Source organism: Mus caroli, unplaced genomic scaffold, assembly GCF_978045245.1.
Source record: "Mus caroli unplaced genomic scaffold, Mus_caroli_1 scaffold_17, whole genome shotgun sequence".
Taxonomy (NCBI): domain Eukaryota; kingdom Metazoa; phylum Chordata; class Mammalia; order Rodentia; family Muridae; genus Mus; species Mus caroli.
Genome location: NW_028227272.1, coordinates 21,539,836 through 21,560,141, shown reverse-complemented (window position 1 = coordinate 21,560,141; position 20,306 = coordinate 21,539,836). Strand labels below are relative to the sequence as shown.

General features: G+C 40.0%; 1 protein-coding gene across 11 annotated transcripts in view; it reads right to left on the bottom strand.

The window, feature by feature from the left end:
- The window catches only part of Lpp (LIM domain containing preferred translocation partner in lipoma), a 608,013-nt gene that overhangs the window by 392,180 nt on the left and 195,527 nt on the right, over window positions 1-20,306 (bottom strand). The gene's annotated exons all lie outside the window — the stretch shown is intronic.

The window sequence follows — 20,306 nt, the reverse complement described above, 5'->3', positions numbered from 1 at the left end:
GTATAGCTGTTCACCCTGTACTACAGAGCAGTATCTGGCTGGAGGTTGCTTGACCGTCATAGTTCAGAACCAGCTTCCAGCTCAGACAGGAGCCTATAATGCAACTTTTACACTTTGGGAGCTAATGCCCTTGTCTGACGATGCCACAGTTGAATGGGGGAGGGGATTCTATACGTGAATCCTCTTACGTGCTTTATGAATTTTGAAGAAATCCTAACAAGATAACTATTTTTTAAAAAACAAGTAAAGTTAGGTCTGGAGATCACAAATCATCTATAATTTTCCTCTCAGCTCATCAGAGGAAGCACAACTCTCTTTTCTCCCTTTCCTTGACACCTGTTTCCTAATTCTCTGACCCTCCCCATTGTGGGAGGAAGTCTCAGATTAATCTCAGTGATTACCAAGGTATCAATCAAGACTTACTATGTGCAAGTAAATAAGCACGTTAGGCAAACCTTTTCCACACTGTATAGGTAAGTCCCTAGCAGCGTAATTACAAAGCAGGTACGCTGCAGCATGTGATGGAAGCGTGGGCAGGCAGCACTGAAGAAGGAGGCGGGCTGAAAATTACACACAATTGCTAGGGAAGCAGCGAACTCAATCATGTTCTGAAGCATCAGGCTACCCAGAGCAGCAATGGCAAAGCAGGGCCTGCCATGGGCTGAAAATGTCATGTATTCAACTTAACTTCTTTCTCTGGAGAGAGAGAGAGAGAGAGAGAGAGAGAGAGAGAGAGAGAGAGAGAGAGAGAGAGAGAGCGAGCTTTGGAAGAATACTGGCTTCAAGCCCCTCTCCCTACATGGACAGCTGGCATTGCTCAGAGGGAGCAAGGAGAACAACTCCACAGAAATGCCAACCCTTTATATAGGTTCTCTCAAAGACACTGGAAATACTTGAAACAGCACTAGATGTAGACACAGCACACTCAGCAGCAATCGCTCGCTCAGTCACAAAGCCCTCTTACATTAGCCCTTGCACATCTTCCAGCTTCAATACATCTCCTTATCTGTAAACTAAAGTACTTTATTTCCAACATTCTGTCCAATTCTCATGTCCCACAATTCCCCAAGACTATAGCTGAGTCAACTGAGGTTTCCTGTAAGAACATGTTCTAGTTACTAGGAATTCCTGCGTACCCCCACCCCCACCACACCCCAGATGAGGAGGTAAGAGTAAGGAGAGGTAGAGAAAGTCAAGACAGACTCTTGACCTGCCTGGCACAAAGGTACTCCTACAGAAAGCAACAATATAACAATGTGCTTGCTATCCCTGGCAACACTGTGGCGAGGGGGGGGGGGGGTTACTAAAGGAACTGAGCAGTAACGAAAAAGGAGAAGCATCAGGTCTCAGTGAGTAACTGTGAGTGAGTCACTGTCATCAGAGGGGGCACAGAATAGAGCCGGGCCCCATAACACACAGTCCCTTCAGATTCACAGCATCACTGGAAAAAGGAACTGTCAGGGAAACAACACCAGGGGGAATGAGCTCCAGGGCTCCAGAGAAAGCTAGGATAGGGTGGACAAGCCTAGCTGCCCTTATGTTTTCTTAGTAGTCATAGGGAAAGAAAAGATAGTTGACAGCAGACAAGATAAGCTAGAGAGACATAAGAGGTCACCAAGAGTCCCTACACACATCAGGAACTAATGTGTTTCTTCTAATTGGAATGTAACATGAAGAAAACCTCTACAGATTTAGAGAAGGTGAAGGTGCTTACCCAACTTAGCAGAGCAGTTAGGAGGCAGGGAGCAAACCCAAATGTCCTACAAGCAAAGAAAACTCAGAGTGGTAGGTTTCACTAAGCTAGTCAGTAACATAATTGCTTGGTGGATGATAAGCAGGTAGACTGGATAAAAGACAACTGTTGGTCCTGAGAGTAAACAGTCTTTCTCTCCCAACAACCTTGGGAAAGATCACAGGGAAAACAGAGGTCCCTGACATTTTGCACTCAATCAAATCCAACAGCAATGGCTCCGCCTGATACAGAGAGCAAGAAAACAGCATCACAGTTTCCCCAGTTCTAGAATAACAAATGGTGCCGTGGCTTAGCTGGTTAAAGCGCCTGTCTAGTAAACAGGAGATCCTGGGCCCAGCGGTGCCTGGTTTATGTGGGAAATGGTATATTGCCGGGCGTGGTGGTGCACGCCTTTAATCCCAGCACTGAGCCAGAGGCAGGCGGATTTCTGAGTTCAAGGCCAGCCTGGTCTACAAAGTGAGTTCCAGGACAGCCAGGGCTACACAGAGAAACCCTGTCTCGAAAAACCAAAAAAACAAAAAACAAAAAACAAATGGTTTTTACTTTGAATCGCTCCCATAGCATTTTATACTCTATGATGGACGACATTGCTCGCCTTTGCACTGCCCTATGCTCACATAAAAATGTGGCCCCCAGGAGGCTTCTTCTAAATCTCTGATGCAAACAACAAACTTGTATGTGTACCTGTACGTGTATGTGAATGGGTACAGCTAGAAATAAGGGACAAAGAATAACCTGAGTTTGTCTGCATTCAGGAAATCTACTTCTGAAAGTGGAAACCCGAATATACCTAAGAGGCTGTGTGCCTAATTCACAAAGGTTTTGCCCTTCCAAGGGAAGAGAAAGTGATAATGAGAAAAGTAAACTATATAATCCCTAATAAAGCTCAGGTGTCTCCTCGGTGCTTATCTGGAATCTCTCCTCTTAAACATAGCAATAAGTGCTCAGGTCTCCAGGCTAATTGCTGTTCATTCCTCCGGGTTCCCTGAGCAGCATGTTCAAACTTGTCTTAAAGGCACGCTGTACTGATCTGTTTACAAGTCGGCTGGACCCATTACATAGGCCATGGAATTTTACTAGCATGTGAGGTGTGTTTTAATTACTTTTAATTTTTTAATACTTTTGTTTGTATCCTAACAAAAATAAGCATGAGACAACAAAGCCCATCTTAGTAATAACTTGAAAGAGTAGAAATATTTTATTTTTTATGATGAGAATGTTATTGATGGACAAACACCTCGTGTTTGTCTGTACAACTGTGTTTACTCAGATGTAGTCAAACACCACAGTGCTCACCGAAGCCTATCAGTGTGCCCCTGATTCCCACCACTCTGTACAAACTATCTTAAGTTTTTGAAGTTTGGTCACTCAAATTTACTAGAGTTTAATATCACTGAATTTCGATTTTAGGATAAACTCTGTGATTTCAAATTTGTTTTAACAATGAAATACAAATGTAGGTATGTATGTTAACTTTTTTAAATGCACAAGTAACAGGAAACTAAAGAGATGGCAACGGCCATGGAAGTTTTCAATCAGACTTAGGAAAGGAGTTTAGGGAACAGGAAGAGTTAACCCTATGCATGTAGCTATGCTTGCTAATAATAAGCTTTGATTCATTAAAACATCTAAATTGACTGTTCCTCAGTATATGAAATGATATGAACGCCAAGCAAACCTTTGATATAAATGTGTCACTAATTCAAGCTATGTAAGAAAGGTCATGTTTGCAATTATACACTCGCCAGTGAAACAACTGAGCTACGTTCAACTGCAGACTTTTTCCTGAATGTGAGAAATTGATCTACTTTTATTTCAAGATTTTTGAAATAAGGCAAAATCTGGTGAGCCACTGACCAATAGCAGCTGAGCCCGGCTATTCAAACTCACTGTCAGAATCACAGCAATGGGGTTAGTCCATTTTAAGTCTCTTTCTAAGAGAATACTGGTATTAAGCCTACTGAATAATTTTTTAATCACTATGCTAATAAAGCCAAAATGTATAAAAACCATATTCAATTGGCTAAATATTCCAAAGCCAGTGAAGATAAGTACTGCTACTGTACTTATCCTATTAGTACTACTACTACTATACACTTACTACTACTATCCTATTAGTACTATTACTATACACTTACTACTACTATCCTATCAGTACTACTACTACTATACACTTACTACTACTATCCTATCAGTACTACTACTATCCTATTAGTAGTACTACTACTATACACTTGCTACTACTATCCTATTAGTACTCTACTACTACTATTACTACTATTAGTACTACTATTACTATACTATTACTACTACTATTATTACTATTATATTACTACTACTACACTAATATTATTATAACTACTACCACTACCATTACTACCATTGCTACTGCAGTGGCTACTACTACTACTACTACTACACACAAACACAAACACACACACACACACCCAAAACCATAAAGGTTGCGGGGTGCTAAGAGATAAGCTCTAAGTTTGAATCATTTTAGATCATATGTCAGGCACTACTCTCCATGGTTCCTCATAATTAGAGTGACTGTAAATTCAATTTATGCCTGTGATTTTGGTTGGTGTATCCATTAACAAGAACCTCTTCAAAGTATCTCCAATGGGATAATAAGCAATACAGGCAAAGAAAGGCAAGGCATTGTGACAATGTCTGGTACACTTGATACAAGTGAATCTCAAATATATTCAGCTAGTGGTCCAAGGGTTTCAGAGAATTAAGAACCTCTCCTGTGTGGAAATTTGATTACAGTTACTCTAAGCAATTAGCCGAAGGAGACAGAAATTAGAAAATCTTACTCCAGAGCATGTGTCCCCAATTAAGAAGGAAAGACAGGGATAGAGAGATGTCTTAGCAGTTAAGAGCACTGGCTGCTCTTTCAGAGGACTCAATTCCTAGCACCTACATGGCAGTTCACAAGCATCTCTAACTACGCCCTGAAGATCCAACACTCTCTTCTAGCTTGTGTGAACACTGTATCCATGTGGGGAGCAGACATCACTCGGGCAAAAATGAACACAAAATAAAACCAAATAAAATCTCAAAAAAATAATTTAAAAATGTAAAGAATGGATAGGTACATTCCAGGCATCAAAAAGAAAGCAAGAGTGTAAACTAACCTATGCCCAGTGCTTGAGCCTTCTGCTAAAGTGACAAATATCACATGCTATGAAGATAAGCTGAAACACTCCAAGCACATGTGTGTCATCCATCTTCCCTGTGGCTGGTATTCCCTTGACTATAAAATCTCATTTGTTATGAGCATTGCCAGAGCTTGACCTGGGTCTTCCTTTGAAACATAAAAAGGAACATGGGCTTCAAGAAACTCCCTAGGTATCATGGAGGACGGAGCAGAATGGCCAACAGTGTTCACATTTCTAAGTCAGGGTTACAGATGTAAAAAAAGGAAATTAGAATAACTTTTACAGGCCAACAGGTCATATCTCTATTTAATATATGTCAAAAAAACCTTTTATTTGATTTCTACTGCAAATTCTAAGCATGCATTTAAGGCTAGGTAAGGAACAAAGTACAGCTGAAACCACAGAGTAAGAATCTGGCAACCTTTCTTTAAGACAGAACTCACCCTGACACGGTGACCATGATTGTAATATTCTGTATCTCCCTCTAGTACTTTCCAAAATGGTGAAACTAAAACAGTTTTGAATATTCTCCTGGGCCATGGTCTTCCCTTCTTAAGGTCTTTGTTTCATAAACAGGAATTCCCCAAAGGGTTTCCTTAAAGTAAACTGTTATATAATAAATGACCCTGACAGCTGAGACTTAAGAACTCCCTATTTGAGTATTGACTATACATTCAAGCCATACAACATTTGTAAAAAATCCCTAAAAACTAAGTATGATGAATGCATTTCTGCTGGCCACACAAAACAGTGGCTGCACTGTCAGTAGGTATGGATTATAAGAAATTCTGCCAAAATATATGCACTGTGTTGAGATTTGGAAGATTGGGGTGAGCCAAAGGCCTTGTCTTGTTGTTCTGCCTGTTTCCTATCGGAAGCCTGGTGGGAGGGCATGGAAATCTTCGGTACTGACATACTCAGTCATTCTTCAGCATGGGTGCTTATCAAGCAGGAATTGGGACAGAGGGTACCTGTAACCCATGTCTGAGACGCCAGTTACACCTTTCTGAATACACTGGTACTTTCTTGAACTCAACAGTTGAGGGAAAGCCAGGTGACTGTTCTCTTTCTTGGCTATAAAAAATGGGATTAACTGTAGTTCCTGGATTCAAGTCTAGATACTTATTCACTTTAGCAACTACTCCCTAATAGTCTTTCTGATCATTTCTGAGCTAACCTCTCTATTGAATTTTTCTATTGAATACCTACCGCATATCATTTCTTATAGCAAACCCTGATTTTAAATGGAAAAAGGAAAACCTTCAATGTTCTAAAAGTCCGATTCACAAATGAGCAACAAAAATACTTTATGAGGAAGAGCTGTGTCTAGGTACCTGGTGATGCCTGTGTTGATGATGCCTTTGCTGAGCAATAAGAGCCACCCCGGGGATCCAGGAGCCACCCAGAGAGTATCCAGACCTTCTCAGAACTTCTGAGGAGTTCTGGGAAGATTCAGGCTCAACACACAGTGTTGACAATGAAACCAACAGGTGCCAAAAATATTGACTCTCAGCAATCTGCCCCAGGTTCCACCACTAACTGACTGTTTCTGTAACTAAAGACAACACACAGGGGAAGTCCGTTCTCTCCAAACTCTTTCTGCTCATGAGGGAATTTACTTGGATTCCAGCTATAGCAAAACTTAACCTTTCAATTTCCTCAAAGACGAAAGTGAAGAAACAAAGGTCATGAAACAAGAAACATACCCAACACACCTTAAGGAACAAAGGAATCCCTGACCCCAAGTTTTCAGATCTGACCCCAAATATTGAGACTGTAACAATTTACAGTTACAATGCCTAAGAGGCAAAAATCCCAGGAAATGCCTGCAGGACTATAAGAATTCCAGGGAACCCAGTCCCTCACCAACATCTTAAGTGAAGGGGGGACACTTGTACACCCTGGATCCTCTTGGGGGACAGAGACCAATGGAAAGCAGGGGGAACAGGCGCTTGAGGCAGTAACACTTAGGGCTCAAGAGAAATCACTAAATCACTCATGCCCCAAAGAAAAAGGCCAGAGACTCATAACAGAGAAGGAGTTAGGGAAACAGATGAAAAATGGCAAGAAGAGCCAGGATGCTGGTGTTTGCATCTGCTCCATCATCCAGCAGTGAACACAAGACTCTGCTCTCAGCCGTCACAGGCTTCAGTGTCCTCTGCTCTAAGTGAAAATATTCTGTACCTGGATCAAAGTCAAGTGAAATAATGATTGCATGGGTGTGTGTGTGTGTGTGTGTGTGTGTGTTTTGTATATAAAATATATACAGAAGGGAAAATTATTAGCAAAGGAATTTCAAAGGAAAGTTATAAATGAATATTCTCAAGCCAGGGTAACAAAAGAAAATTAAGTATAGCAATAATCTTACAATCTGATAGGTGGGGAAAGACGACGTTCAGAATTGTTACAAACAATGATGTCTAAACGAGAAGAGAAACCAGCTGAGACTGTCACAATCCTCTCAGTTCCTGTAGCACACACAACAATGGAAAGATTACAGGGAGGGGCGGCATAAACATTTCAACTATGACACACCAAGAACATGGGACCCAACCCTGAGAAAATTACATTTGCACATAGGAATAATCATCTTAGCTCGGGTGCTGCTGGGAGTATCGAAGGCTTGGGAAAATGTTCTGTAAACAAAGGACTTGTTTTGCTAGCACAGGACTAACACTGGATCCCTAGAATCCAGATGAAAGAGCCAAGTATGGTGGTACATAGTTGTGACTTCAATGCCAGGAAGGTGGAGGAAGAAAGAGACTAGCCAACCATCTTAACAGAATCATTGAATTCCAAACTAAGTGAGAGCCCCTGTCTCAAAACAACAAGGTGGACAGCCCCAGAGGAGAGACACCCAAAGGCAACATTGGCCTCCATGTGCAGAAGCTCACAAGTGCCAGCATTTTCAAATGCACACATTCACCCACCATGCCTGACCAAACAGAGACACAAACTGAGATTGAAAAAATGGCTTAGTGGACAGGAGTGTGAACTGCAGCTGGAAACAACAGAGTGTGGGTCACAGCTCCCATGACAACTGGCTCTAAGCAACCTCTAACTTCCCTCCAAGGGATGTGCTGGCTCTTCAGGACTCTACAGATACCTGAACATACATGAAAACAAGCATGTACAGACAAGTAAGCAAGTATTTTTTTTTAAAAAATGTGATTTTTTTCTAAAGAAGGCCTACAGGTATTTGATTTCAGACTGGCCACTTAGTATTGGATAACCAATTGGGGCTCCTCTCTGGGACAGGCTAATCTCCTCCCCTTCTCAAAGGTCTTATTTGTCTGTAGTTATGCATCTATGGGAGGGACAAATGACATCTCCTCTTTCTGTATCAACATGTTTCCTGGTAGCATTACTCAGATCTTGTTCAGCCACATTCAATGGATACAGCAGGTTACATGCATATATTTATGCATTTTACATAGGTATGTAAAATAATAACAAAAAGAAGCAATCAATTGGATGGGGACATGAGAGGGACTAGAAGAAAGAAAGATAGAAGACAGAAAGATAAATTTCAACTCAACAGTTTTTGATGGAAAATATTTTTACAAAGGAATTTCTAAGTAGCTCATGAAAGCAACTTCATCCTTTCAGTTCTACCTAAGAGGAAAAGGAACCAACTGAGATCCGCAGTGAAGTAGGACCCTGACAGTTCAAAGCCTGTAGGTGCATTTGCATAGATCAATGATTCTCATCCTGTGTGCAATGACAAACCTTCAACAAACCTCTCTCAAAAATATTTATATTATGATCCCTAGCAGTAACAAAACTACAGCTATAAAGTAGCAATGAAGGTAACTTTACGGATGGGGTTCACCACAGTGAGAGGAACTGCATTAAAGGGTCACAGCATTAGGAAGGTTAAGAACCACTAGGCTAGATGGAGAGAAATATGAAAGCAGATGTTATCCAGAGAGATGATTATAGCATTCAACAGGCAAAGGCAGGTTCAGAAATCATCCAGGGGAATGGCAGTTCAAATACTTTCAGGTAGGACATAAGATAAGTTACTGTTGGTAGGAGAGCCACATTGATTCTAATAGATCAGGAACTCGGGTGGTCCTTCTATCTTTTAGTATCTTGTTCAGGGACTTAAAGTTCCTACTGCAGAAGTTTCTTTCCAGCTCCTTGGCTGGGCATATTCATAGGTGCTTTTTATTTTTCAAGCTATTGTGAATGGGACTATTTCCATGATCTCTTTCTCTGTGAGTCTGGCATTGGTATACAGGAAGGTTTATAAGTTGATTTTGTACCCTGCCTCTTTGCTGAAGGCGTTGATCGTTTATCAGTGTTTTCTGGTGGATTTTTGGGATGTCAGATGCATAATATCATATCATATAGGGTCTTTATGTAAAATATCAAATCATCTGAAAACCAGGTGACTTGATTTCTCCTTTTGCTATTTCTAGCTCTTTAATTTCCTTCTTTTGTCCCTGTGCTCTAGCTAGTGCTTCAAGCAGTGTGTTGAAAAGAAATAGGTGTAGTAGACAGCTGTCTCATCCCTGGTTTTATTTTACTTCATTTAGGATAATATTGGCTATTGTTTTGTACATATGTCATATGATGGAATATGTTTCCTCCAGTCTTCCCCTCTCTAGAAGGGCATGTTGTTATCATAAGAGCATGTTGCTTTGTCAGAGGACTTTTCTCCATCTATTCAGATGATCATGGAATTTATTTACGTTTATTTATGTAACATATAACGTTTATTGACCTATGTATGCTAAAACATTTCTGTGCTACTGGCTTCATTGAATGAATGAATGAAAAGATAGGTAGAATTCTGCTGTGAATCCATCTGGACCCAAGAAAAGTTAAATCATGATATTTGCAAGTAAATGGCCTGAGTTATAGAATATTATGCTGACTGAGATAACCCACACCAAGCAAGACAAAACACTGCCTATTCTTTCCCATTCGTGGATCCTAGCTGCAAATCCATAAATGTGGGTATATGCAATCTAGAGTGCCTGCAGAAGCCATGAAGGTAAAAAGAACCATGGTTAGTGGAAGAGCCCATGGTGGGAAGGGGGTGAAGGCGCTAGGTTGGATACAGTTGCTATGAAGGGGAAAAGGGGGAAAAGGAGGAACTTTAACTGGGGAGGGGGAGGGAGGGGAGGGAGGGGAGTATAGATAGAGAATGGTTGTTTGAAAACCATAGAGAAATATTATTAGATTTCCTTAAAAATACATTATATAGAATATATAAACCTTATACATTATAATTATATAATAATTATGTTATAATTATAATATACAGAGAGGGGGTAAATTAAATGGAGTTAACTACTTGGGATGATAATGCCCCCAGGACTCAAAGAATAGCTACCAAAAACCCCTGTGACAAACATGGGAAACCTGTCTTCAAGTTGTTAGCCAAGAGACTCCTCCAAACAGAGGCAAATGCCATTAGCCTTGGTTGCCTCCCAGGATTTGAAAATAATGTGCTGTTTCTGAAGACACAGCACATTAAACTCAGAACTTGGAGGAATCCACCAGGAATCACCCTGGAAGAATCCTCCCTGCAGAGTATCCAGAAGGAACGTGCAAACTGCCAGGCTAGACCACAATCAACAGGCATACCAAGCCTTCAAGTCTAGGAACCACACTCACCTGTCCAGCACGGTATCCCCACGGCTACAGTGGTGGCACTAATACATTGTGCACTATCAGCATCCACTGAACTTGAAGCCAGTTCAATGGAAGAGAATTCAACTCTCCCTGCTACTCTAAAGCTGATCAACTACCTGTAGTTTGTGAGCTCATGATCCCTAGAAGAGAGCCCATTACTGACACTTCCCTAACCCAGCATACTTTCTAACTGCATCCTAAATAGTTATCCCTATGCCAATAGGAAATGTAGCCCACATCCCCAACCCAGGAAGCTTCTTTGTCAGCACAGGAAAATAATTATAGAAACCCATAGCTCGTTATAAGGCTAAGTACAATGGGCCACGGAATGCCTAGCCCCAAATATATATCTGCAAGGCAAGGCCTAGACCTATGGCTTAGAGAATATTTCAGAAAAGGGGACAGAAAAATAAAAATAAAAACAGAAGACTGTACCATTGGCTTCACGGTGGCCTTGTATATTTATTTAACTGTGTCCATGAAGTCTCCATGATATGGCTGCCTAACTAAGACCAGCATAGTGACAATACCTGTTGATGTGGCAATAGGGCAGAGGGAAACTTGACCAGGCTCCACTCCTGGGTGAAGAGCTATGGGCAACCAATGACAACAGAGACAGAGAACCCATCTTTCCCAAGGACGAAGTCCTAATTGGTTATTCAGTTATAAGAGTTCACATCTAAACATACACATACAAACAACACCCATGACTCAGAAGGGAAATATAGAAAAGTGTGTGTGTGTGTGTGTGTCTGAGGACTAATCACACAAACATAGGTGTTTATATAAACAATAATAATTGAAGACTATGAGGTCACAGATTTAAGCAGAAGTGTGGAAATTAGGGAGAAATTGGTGGGGAGAGAGACTGGTGAAGATGATGTAAATATAACACTCATGTATGTAATTCTCAAAACACTAGAAACCTAAGTTTTTTAAAAAAAAAAAAAGAACTTCAAGAATACTTGGATTGAAAATTGCTGAGACTACAGGAACTGGAGGCATAAAGGACCACTCAGCAGTCTCTACATATTTATTATAAAATAAGGCATATTCCTCAATTTACTCAAAGGGCAGCATATAAGACCTCCTTTGTAAAGAAACTCATAATGCTTATTAGAATGTTTACCTTTTTTTGCTATGAATGGAATACTAACCTTACAAATTATTCCATTTCAAATAGACTATGAGATTAGGCTAAGTATGGAGACATAGTCTTACATAAACAGAAAACTCTAATACAAAAAATAGAATATACTGAGACTTACACATTTCTACAAAAGTTACAGAAACATCACATAGAGAAAAAAATCATCAACAGATATTAATAAAATATACAATGTTAGCTTCCAACCCCTGACATCTCAGCCACGAGACCTTACATTTGAGATTTCTAAGGAACTCTGGTATATGCATTAACAGAGGTGATCGCAGCAAAATTTATATAGTAGAAAACACTTAAAGCAAAGGAAAGATGAGGTTTAGCTCTTGGTGTTTACTTTAGAGCCTAAAGTCATTTCTGCAATATACCACTTAATATATTTCAGTATATATTGAATATTCTATATTATTAATTAACATGATATATTATATAATATAAAATAATATGTAATTAACCTATAAAATATTAATTATGTTAAGTCTATAATATATACTAAATATATATATATCATATATATATATATAAAATATATAAAATATAAGGGGCCAATTCCTAGGTGCATACTAGCGTGTGTGTGTGTGTGTGTGTGTGTGTGTATGTGTGTGTGTGTACAAAACCATATAAATTTAAGGAAGGCATATTGGCTTATCTTGCAAAGTGCTCTGAATTAAAGGCCACCCTACATTATATAATGAGCTCCAGGATAGCATAGGCTACCAAGAAAGAGCCTGTTTTTAAAACAAACAAACAAACAAACAAACAAACAAATCCTGTAATTTCAGTGTTACCAGGAAATGTGAAAAAAGTTAACTGACAGAAAAGGCACAATCCAGGGCATATTAAAGCTTATTTTTTCCTACATAGCATTCTGTTCTGTTTCCTTGTCTCTCTACACGTAAACAACCACTGGCGAGTGCAATGTTTTTTATATACTGTACATATGTAATGGCAAATAGCAGTGCTCAGTTACATATCAATGACAGCAATTGCACTTAAAGTTCCAGAAAATGCTAAGATGAGCTAGAGTGTGGTGGATTAAACTGCCCTTCAAACATGGCTGTTGAACAACGCATCAAAGAACTCATTTTCTATAGAAGCTTGCCTGTTATAGTCTAAGAGACAACCCTTTCCTAAAATTTTAGCACTAACTGAACCACTCGTGGAAAGTAAAGATGAGGTTGGGCTCTGGATGTTTACTTTAGAACCTGAAGTCAATGTCTGCAATATTATCAACTCTGGGGAGAAACTTAACCAGAAATTCAAATGATAATGAGAGCTATTTCCTTGACTTCTCCTCACTGCAATCTGACAACAAACTTAGAAGAGTTTCTATACCTGTCTGTGCAATGGATGCCTATAATTAGTACCTAAGGATTTCTGAGAGCTAAAGATAACATTGGAGTCCACAAGTATTCTGATGTTCTGTACGTTTTGAACAGCTGTAATTAGGTCCCAGCGGATGTAATATTTAGGAAGGAACAAGGAAAAGAAATCATCAGATAAGAGACGGTAAGAAATGGTGGTGAAGCAGGGGGAAACATCCATGTGTGTGTTTGTGTGCATGTACTCGCTGTGTAATCTACTGAGAGCACACTAGTGACCTGAGCCACCCTCTCCAGTCATTGGTCACAGTGCCTAAAACCTTCCTAATTCCTACTGTTTCTTGAATATTGAAATTCCTAACAGACACCTCTTATACCTTTTTCTGAGTTTTGTTGTTGCTGTTGCTCACTGCTAAAAAAAAAAAAAGAATGTGATAATCCTTTACAATATTCTTTAAATCATGATAAAAATAATAATAACCACGAGACTGGAAGTCAAACGTGAAAACACAACAGCATTATCTCAGCAAGCAGATAGAATATTAGATTAAATACACCACAGGAGAGGAGGGACATTGTATGCCAGCAAGAAATTTATCACCAAAGACTATCCCTTGCCCTCCTCAAACCCTAAGTTAAATAAACTGCTTTTCTTGGCCAGTTTCAGATCCTTCATTATAGTAAATAAAACAAAGCTGACTGGTACAACTTCCATCCTTCACCCTCAAAGGCTATTGCAAGGCTCAGCAGATAAGAACATAGGTACTCTTGAAAGATGCAAGGTTGGTTCCCAGCACCCAGATGATGGCTCATCTGTAATTCCAGTTCTCCAGGCAAGCATGTGCTGCATAGGCATACATGCATGAAATACACACACACACACAAACACACACACACACACACACACACACACACACATATACACACACAAGAGACAAATATAAACACACAAAAAACATAACAAACTGTATTTTCAAAAGCTATGTCATGATGCTACAATATAGATGAGCCTTAAAAATATACTAACTGATAGGGCAGGAGACATCAATGATTCAGTAGCCATAGGGACTTGCTGCTATTCTAGAATACTGGGACTCCATTCCTAGCACCCACAGGAAAGCTTCTAGCAGTTTGTAACTCCAATTTTAAGAGATCTGACACTCTCCTCTGGACTCTGCAGATTCCAGGCATACATGTGGGATAAGGACATGCATTCGAGCAAAATACCCTTACATATAAAATTAAAAATAAGCATACTAGGTTAAGGAAGCCAACCACAAAGGACAACTGTTGGGCTGCATTAGACACAAGGTGCAGAACAGGCAATGTCACAAAGCCGAGTGTAGCCTAGGAGGCAGGTATTTAGTAAGCAATGAAGGGAGGCTTGGGGGAAAAGAGGCATAATCTGTGAGTACAGCAGTTAACTTAAGGTGGCCATGTTTGAAAGGGATGCCAGTGATGATTATGCAATTCTAGAAAGACACGAAAGTTCAGTTCAGTTCTTCCAGTTATGTATTAATGAAGCTTCTGAAGAAAATGGATGCTCGAGGCTCTTCACACATTGCTTAGCTTGATTCCCTCCATTCCACTAGCATCTCCTACACATAGGATGTGTACTTCTGGTTGGCATGGCCAGCAATATAATTATGTATGGTTATTTCCATGTCTGGCTCCACAAATAGCCTATGTGTGCTTTCAGAAAAAAAAAAAAAAAAAAAAAAAAAAAAAAAAAAAACAAGCTTCATATGTCCATACCTAGTCCTCTGATAAAGATTAAGTACTTATGTGAAAAATAGGGGGGAAAAATCAAATGGAAAAAAACTGGACCACATTTTACATAGCAAGTGAAGATACTGGTTTTCAGTCACCTTGTAAAACATAACTTAAACAGCTATGAGCAGTATCTCTGGCTATACGCACCCTCTTCTCTATTCCAACATTCCAAAAACCATATGCATGGGACACAAGAAATCAATCAATACCTTTTTCCCTCTGTGTGTGTTCTCTCTATGTATGTCTCTGTCTCTACTCCACAAGGCACACACACAATCTTTTAAAGGCTGATCATTTTCCTGCTATATAAGAATATCACTCAGAGGGGAAAGGGAGGGAGGATGGAGGAAGAATTGTGGGAAGGGGAACCAGGAGGGAGACCAGTGAGCAGGGTATAAACTGAATAAAAAAATAAAATACAATTTCTGTGAGGGGGGATTTAAAAAGAGTATCATGAAAACTATTCCTTTTGGGGGGGGGGGGTTGAGACAGGGTTTATCTGTGTAGCCCTGGCTGTTTTGGAACTCACTTTGTAGACCAGACTGGCCTCGAACTCAGAAATCCGCCTGCCTCTGCCTCCCGAGTTCTGGGATTAAAGGCATGTGCCACCATGCCAAAAAGTATTCTTTTTACTTATTTGATTCAAAGAATTGTGTACACATGAAAGGTAGTGAATAGTTTAAATCTATCTGTGTAATAAAATCCAAAGACATTTTTCTTGCCTCCTTACAGTAACTACCAAAGTCATATGCTGCTGTTACTTTGACTACTGATGTTGTAGCTGAGACAGGAAGAGAATACACTGAAAAGAATCTTTGTCCTCGTGTGTGTGTGTGTGTGTGTGTGTGTATGTGTTAGTGAGAAAGAGAGAGAGAGAGAGAGAGAGAGAGAGAGAGAGAGAGAGAGAGAAGAATCATGATCTCACTGTACTAATACAGGGAAAATAAAATTCTGAGTTTATATAGTTCCGTAGGACACTCACGAATTCCAAAGTTTCTTCCTCTCTAAACCTGAGAAATACCTGGGCTGACCACTCTCTACCTTCCAGAAGAAAGGTGCTCCTCCCTCAAATGAGGTCAGAATAAATAATTTGTGCTTGTGCACAAGCAGCACACCATGCCCTTGAAGCACAGCACTTACAAGTGCCACAGCATCTTCAAGACCATGGATGATATCCACAGTTGTTAAAGGATGTACACAGGTCTGGATGCAACAGCTTTGTCCCCTACACCAAAGTTTGCAAGAAGAGGACTTTTTCTGTCCTCTGTGATTTCAATATTGGTGACTGTGATTCCTACTTCAGAGCATTAGGTCTCTGAGTGTAGGCAGAGGATCTAATCCATGTTAGCATTCTCTAAGGTAGGCTCTGTGTCCAACTCAGATACTAAAATAAATTCTTACCTAGATTAATTGATAAATCCCATACAAGCCATTTATTTGGATTTAAAGGTTATTTCTGAGGTGTGATTGGGGAAACAAAGACACTAGGTATGTTAACAAATAAGAAAGGGTACTAAAAGGAGACTTCAAATATGCACCACCACTATCCCCAAGCTGGTAAAATTTATGTCAGCTTCCTGGTCATCCAAAAGTAAACTCTCTCTTTGTGTCTACAGGTATGACCCTGTCAGATGCATTTCTCTACAAAAATCTTGACTTGTGTCTGATCCGAGCCTAAGAAAATTAGATCCTCACAGAAACAACAACCAAGGATGAAGCACCCAGAAGACACTTAGTTGAATTATAGTGAGAAAAAAAAAAACAGGGTCTGCATACAAGCCATGTACAAAACAAGCAGGCCACAACTTGAAGCTCTGTCCCCAGGGAAAGAAGAGTTTAAATTCAAGCCAGAGCAGCCTCCTCAAATGCCCTTCCCCGCCCTGCATGGGGCAATGTGAAGCCAGCTTTGCCAAGCCCAGTTGCTGTAGATGCCAGAAGAGGTCTCCCTGAGGGGTTCAAAGAATCAAAAGAACAGGCAAAAAACCACAATATGTTCATCCATCAGGACATGACCTCTTAAGGAGACCTGAACAGCACTGGGAGTACATATTGCAGTAGTGAAAGCCTGCAATCAAGATGCTGGAAGGGATGGGGAAATGGCTCAGGGCTTAAGAGCACTGGCTGCTCTTCTAGAAGCCCTGGGTTCGATTCCCAGCATGCACGTAGAAGCTCACAACTGTCCAAAACTCCAGTTCTGGTAGGTCTGACAACCTCACACAGACATACATGCAAACAAAATACCAATAAACTTAAATAAATCTTTTTAAAAAGAAAGATGCTGTAAGGGTAACTGTAAAGTTAATGGACGAGGCCAACTGAAAACCTACAGAGGTGGCAGATAATCATGCTGCTGATTAGCTATGGACAGACGCTAAAGCAATAGCAAGTCCTCATCGGGACCAAGTCATACATCCCTATCCCTAACCCTAACCCTCACACTAACCCTAATCCTAACTAACCTTAACCTTAAACCTAACACTAACCCTAACCCTAACCCTAATCCTAACCCTAATCCTAACCTTAACCTTAAAGCTAACACTAACCCTAACCCTATCCCTAACCTTAATCTTAACCTTAAACCTAACACTAACCCTAACCCTAACCTTAAAGCACTAACCCTAACCCTAATCCTAGCCCTAACTTTAACCTTAAACCTAACCCTAACCCTAACCCTATCAAGAACTAAGTTTGAATGCTGATGGCACTGCTTACTAGCTATGCAGTCTTAAAGAGCTGACTAGAGCACTTGTGCTTCTAAAACTCCTTATCTGTGAAATGAAGATTAATAACTAGTGAATGAGCTTGTAACCCCCCCCCCCAACAAAAACACTTGAAATTATCACAAGTGTCAGAAGAGGAGCCTTATTATAGTCAACATGAACCCAGTGCTTCATCTACAAAGGAATGCTCGGGCCTGGGAAGAGAAGGGCTGTGCCTAAAACCATGCCGTCAGTCAGTCTGAGGGGCATGGATGAGCCAAAGGCCTCTGTTTCACAATGCTTTGGAACTATTCACTGAAGAAAACTGTCAAAAAGCACGTGCAGCCATAAAGGCCAAGTGCTTCAGACAGAACTGTGTTAACAGGCAGGCAGCAGAGTGTTTGCGATTCCCGGTAATAATGTGCCTTTCATAGAGGGCAGTTTCCATATCCACTACCAAATTCAATCTCTAAAACTACTCCAGGGGGCAAAGAAGACCTGGAGCACAACTGTTGGAGATAAAACAAAGAAACCGGGCCAAGCACTGCTGAGATTGCTCTTCACTTTATCATGCTCTCTATTTCCAGAGACATGCAGCCCAGAACTATTACCCACTCCTAGGGGTAATCGATGCCCTTCCATTCACGGGATACTATATCAGATTCCAAACCAATTTGTTTAATGAGGAATTTAAACAACAGGTCTTGTCTATATTCCACAACTCATCAAATCCTTCTACAGGTGTCAGGAAACCAAGGCATGTGTTAAAAATATTTTGGGTTTGTTCTGATTTGGTTAAAATTAGCAAAAAGAAAAAAACTCTAGCGCTCACCATCCTTGTCAGTCTATAGAGAGCAGGGCCACAGCTTTCAACCAAGACAATGGAGCCAGCACTGGGAAGAAATCACCATAAGACACACAAGAAAGCAATGCTCCACCACACCTAGTAAATGTCAGATTCTTATGGGACAAGTTAAGAATGACACATGATAAAGGATCAGCATTTGCCTAAGGTATGACAGACAGACAAACAATACAGGGTGTTACTCACTGCTTCACTCATTGCTTTTTAAAATGATCAAAACACAAGCCTGAGGTTAGAACAAACCTTTTAAAATGAGAGCAGCTGAAGTCCTATGGAGACTCTTCTCCAGGCTAAGGGACTTCCGAAGCATAGACTTGTGCCTGCCTACCTACCTCCTATTTATGTGTCTACAACCTAACTGATGAAATAGTTACATCCGTTTTGTTTCTTTTGTGTCTTATTTTAAGGTGCAAAATATGTAAAAGGCAGGGAAGCGAAAGGTGTCAGTTTCATACTGGCCTTGTCACTAACAAGGACAGACCCTACAGGAACTTGACAATGAGCCTCAGTTTGTTCATCTATAGGCAAGGGATTCGGTGAGATCTCCAAGGATTAATCCACTAACTAAATGGTTAGAATTCCAAACAAGCAAATAGAAAATGCCAGGATGGAGAGTGATTATTTCCAAATATTTAAATAAAATACTAATTACTCACAAGTGTTAATATTGAATACAAAACAAGTAAGTCTAAAAGCTCTGAAACCTGTGTACTTGGTTAGTTGTGTCTTTTCTGAGAGAGTTTTTGATCAAGAAAGGGCTAGCACCAATAAGGAACAAGAGCGTGAAAACCAAGATGTTTTCAGAAAACCATATGGGTTAAAGGTCAAAGTCAAATGTTGGTCTGCCAGGGCAATGGTGTCTTTTTCTGGCTATTAAACAGACTCTAAATGGTTTCCTCCTACCAACATTTTACCTCCTGTGGGGAGGCAGAGCAGGTAGAGGTCTACAGTTTATCAGAAATGACTTCATAATTTCACTCAGGGTGAACCTTAAAGATTTGAACACCAAACTCAGGGTGGCCAAAAAATGCCTAGAGTATAGGATATTATGGACAAAACTATTCCAAAACAATATTAATTTGACAAAATCCGAATTGATCATAGCATAAAGGACAGTTAGATTTGTTACTTTGAACGTTCCTACAGTTAAATTTAATATACATGCCAGGCCACTCCTCAAAAGTAATGGACTAAGGAGCAGAGATTTCTGAAGTAAAGTGGCCATTTCAGGAGCTGACAATTTAGGAAACACTGGCCAAACATGCAAGGTGCCTATAACAAAAAGATGGCTTTACACTGACAGCATCCTTATCCCAAAAGTTAAGTTAAACAATACAATTGAGAATGTTCATGTTTAACTATTTACTAGCATTATATTTATGTATCAACTATTACATTTATGCTATTTTCATCTATAGTAAATTGGTCATATACTACATGGACAATATCTAGGGAAAAACTTCGTTAGTCAAAAACACTTCTGTTTATTGAGCCATAAAAGCAATTTCAATGTAGAAGTACTAGTTCTCCTCTACTAATGATGTACTCTGTGGTATTAGGTAATGTCAATGGAAATCTCTGTCGTTCTGCCTCCTCCTCCTCTTCTTTCTTCTGCCTCTTCCTCCTCCTCATTCTGTTCAGTTAACTAAAAATAAATCAATTTTCCTTATGGCAGTAAGACAAATGACAATATTAAGCAGACAGCAAGCAAGGAAAAAAAACTAATATAGCCCAATCTAACAGAAGGATCATATAGTACATGCGAGTATTTATCTTGGGGCCTCAGTGTTCTCACATACATACATACATACATACATACATACATACATACATACATGAGATATATTATCACATAGCACTTCTCCATGACTTTGAGGAACAGCACGCTGCTATCATGGAAGAAGGTTCAAAAGTAGAGC